This window comes from Cornus florida, unplaced genomic scaffold (assembly GCF_030987335.1).
Source record: "Cornus florida cultivar Cherokee Brave unplaced genomic scaffold, ASM3098733v1 CherokeeBrave_3.0.0_Hap2_Chr05, whole genome shotgun sequence".
NCBI classification, from domain to species: Eukaryota; Viridiplantae; Streptophyta; class Magnoliopsida; order Cornales; family Cornaceae; genus Cornus; species Cornus florida.
This window is the reverse complement of record NW_026775575.1, coordinates 27,901,703-27,905,362: the sequence shown is the minus strand read 5'-3', so window position 1 is coordinate 27,905,362 and position 3,660 is coordinate 27,901,703. Positions and strand designations below refer to the sequence as shown.

Below are 3,660 nucleotides of genomic sequence, written 5' to 3'. Positions count from 1 at the left end.
TCTATGAGAACTTCCATTCGTGAATTTGCACAAGAAGAAGGAGAACCCCTTCATGAAGCTTGGGAACGTTTGAATGACTTGCTACAGAAGTGTCCACATCATGACACTCCTAAGTGGCAATTAGTTCAATATTTCTTTTCAAGTTTATCCAATGCTAATAAGGGCATTGTTGATGCTTCTTGTGGAGGTAACTATATAAAAAGAAATGAGGATGAAATTTGGCATCTTTTCAAAAAAATGAATGAAAACTCAATGCATAGATCTTTATTTTCTAAGGGTGGTCGCCTAGCAAATGTGGGAGGAAAGAAAGCTTCATATCAAATAGACACTTCCATGGAAATTGCCGCCGAGGTAAAAAATCTTACTTAAATGTTTGATAAATTCCTTTTGAATCAAGGTCCAGCAATTCCATCTTATTCCCATCATTCCAATGAAATGTGCATGACTTGTTCTACTTACACTCACTATACTTCAAATTGTCCTCTTGGACAAATCATACCAAGTGAGTCTTAAGAACAAGCAAATGCCACTTTCATTCATCAAGGGAACAACCTTTATTCCAATACTTACAATCCGGGGTGGAAGAATCATCCAAACTTTGCATGGAAAAATCAAGGAGATGGTGCAAACCCTCCTCAAACTCAAGGTTACCAAGCAAAGTATGTTCCCCCACATCTCCAAAATCAAAATTAGAATTCCCAAGGTTACCGTCCTTCATTCTATCCTCAAAATGTAAATCAATATTCTCATCCTTAAGCATCAAATTCTCAATCCTACTCTCATCCTCAAGCATCAAATTCTTAATCTTACTCTAATCCAAATCAAGCGCCTCCTAAGAGTCCCTCTTTTGAAGACAAGGTCTTGGAAACCTTAGGTGATCTTCGAAAAGATAATCAATTGTTCCATTCTCGCTCTCAATCAATTGTGAAGCTTAAAGCTCAAATTGGGCAATTAGCTAATTCTTTAAATGTGAGAGAGAAAGGTAAGTTGCCTAGTCAAACTGAGACTAATCCTAAGGGGCAATTTATGGCGCGCAAGCCCTTCATCAGGATTTTCTATAAATGAGCAAGTTCAAGCAATTACTACTTTGAGGAGTGGTAGGAAAGTGGACAATAAGGTAAAGGTACCTAAGGAGGATAGTGAACTGAAACAACCAAGTGGTTGCATCCGTCCCATTCAAAATCCTATTCCTACTTCTTTGGATTCTAGTGGTTCCAAAAAGGACATTCCATCATCTTCATCATCATCTCCCCAATTGGAGAAACCTTATGAGCTAAAAGCTCCATTTCCTCAAGCTTTGAGAGAGACTTCATCATTTGGGAAACAAGAAGGAAAAAATCATGACATGATGGAAGTTTTTAAACAAATGAAAATTAATCTTCCTTTTCTAGATGCAATTAGGCAAATTCCACTATATGCAAAGTTCTTGAAGGACTTGTGCACTCAAAAGAGGAAAAGTAAAGGAAAGGACCTTAAGAAAGTGCTTCTAACTGAACAAGTGAGTTTCATTCTTCTTTTTAACATTCCTCTTAAGTTCAAGGATCCGGGTGCTCCGACCATTTCTTGTGTTATTGGAAACCAAGAGTTTCGTAGAGCTCTCCTTGATTTAGGTGCAAGTATTAATCTCATTCCATACTCTGTTTACTTGCAATTAGGATAGGGGACTTAAAGCCAACATCGGTAGTAATCCAACTAGCCGATAGATCAATTAAGAAACCGAGGGGAATTATTGAGGACATCTTAATTAAGGTTAATAAATTTTATTTCCCGGTTGATTTTGTGGTACTTGATACTGAGCTAGTCCTTAATCTTACCAATCATATTCCAGTCATCCTAGGAAAACCATTCCTTGCCACTGCCAATGCCACCATTAATTGTAGATCTGGCATTATGGACATCTCTTTTGGCAACATGATGGTTAAGCTTAATGTTTTCAATGTGAGTCAACATCCCACAGATGAAGACGAGTGTTTCCTAGTGGATGTCTTGGATGAAACCATAGAGGAGACTCTTCCCTATATTCTCTCTAAGGACCCTCTTGAGGTGTGCCTTTATGAAATGTTTGAAAGTTGTGGTTTTGACACAGAATGATCCATAAGTGAGGTGAATGCTTTGATGGACTCTGTGGCCACTTTGGATTTCCTACCTTGGAAAAGCAAGAAAGAACCTCTTCCTTCACTCTCTAGTACTCCACTAGTTACTTCTCTAATCTCTCTTCCTACTCTTGAGCTTAAGTCTCTTTTATCCAATCTCAAATGTGCCTTCTTAGGCCCAAAAAAGACTCTTTCGGTCATTATTGCTTCAAATCTTGAAAATGACCAAGGGAATTATCTTTTGGAAGTGCTTAAAGCTAACAAAGAAGCCATTGGATGGAGTGTAGCTGACCTAAAAGGCATTGACCTATCTATTTGTGATGGCCCAAGTTTTACAACCCGGTGCGTTAGTGATGACTCGAAAGTTAACCCAGTAATGGATCCGAAATGCGGAAGTGAAAGATAAAACCAAAGTCTCTAGAGATATAAATCATCCCTAAGACACTAATGCGACCTTTCATGAAGTCACAGAACTCAAAGACAATGAAAGAGCAAACGAGAGTCAGAACAGGCAAAATTCGTTAATCAAGGGCAAAATGGTCAATCTATAAATAAGAAGGAAAATTTAACTCCAAGCAAGTGAAATGAGGTCCATAAAATCTAAATTAATCATTTCACAACTTTCCAAGAGGTTCTAAGAACTTTAGCCAAGAATCCCACAAGACTTCCATTCCCGGTTTAAACGAAATTTGACATTGTCTCATTAAAATATGAATAACTCCCACTGTAATTTTAATCTAAGAATGGCATTGGTACCATTGGAAAGATGACTCAAAATCCTTGATTTTAGGCTCATGAATCACCCCATTTGGATAAGAAATGAAGAAGATATGACCAATTGAAGTCAAAGGAACAAAGCTGAAACAAAACTGAAGGGCAGCTGTGTGTAAGTCATTTAGGTAGGCCGAAATGGCCATTTCAGTAGGGCAAAATGAACCCAAAAACACCAAAAAACTAAATTTTATAGAAAAGTCACTTCAGTAGGCCGAAATGAAGAATCGGTCGACCGAAACAAGGCAAAATAGTACCTAAGCTACTGGAATATGCACTTAAACTGTTCAAATGAAATCCTAAAGCCACTGGTCGACTGAAATGGCATTTCGATCGGCCGAAATAACTCTAAAAAGTGCAAAAACACTTGTTATGCACTAGAATTGATAAGGCTTCACCCAAGCCTCAAACCCCATTATGAAACGGTTCAAATAACCCGATAACTTTGGGGTGAGTAAACAAGTTACTCGTAGAGAATGTGCATGCATAGACCTAAAATTTTACAAGGTTATCACATTAATGTGAAACAATTCAAAAGGGTCATGCCACCTAACGTCTATGTCAAAGGTGAGACTTAGGGAGCATCCTAGGCTACCTTAGATCATTTCTAACATAAATCACATTTTTATGCAACTAAACAGTGTAGGAGCATACAATACAACACAACAAAATATAGATTATCAAAGTTATCAACTTGAAATCTAAAATACGAAAAGAACTAAAGTGGGTCATGCCACATAATGTCTATGTTCCAAATGAGTCTATAGGATCATTCCTAAGCTACACTTGAACAATA

The 3,660-nt window shown here is 37.6% G+C and overlaps 1 non-coding gene across 1 annotated transcript; it reads right to left on the bottom strand.

The window, feature by feature from the left end:
- Nucleotides 1-106, bottom strand: LOC132310830 (small nucleolar RNA R71). The gene has a single exon (XR_009482717.1). It is a non-coding gene; the product is annotated as a small nucleolar RNA R71 (small nucleolar RNA).
- Between the last annotated feature and the right edge of the window lie 3,554 nt (nucleotides 107-3,660).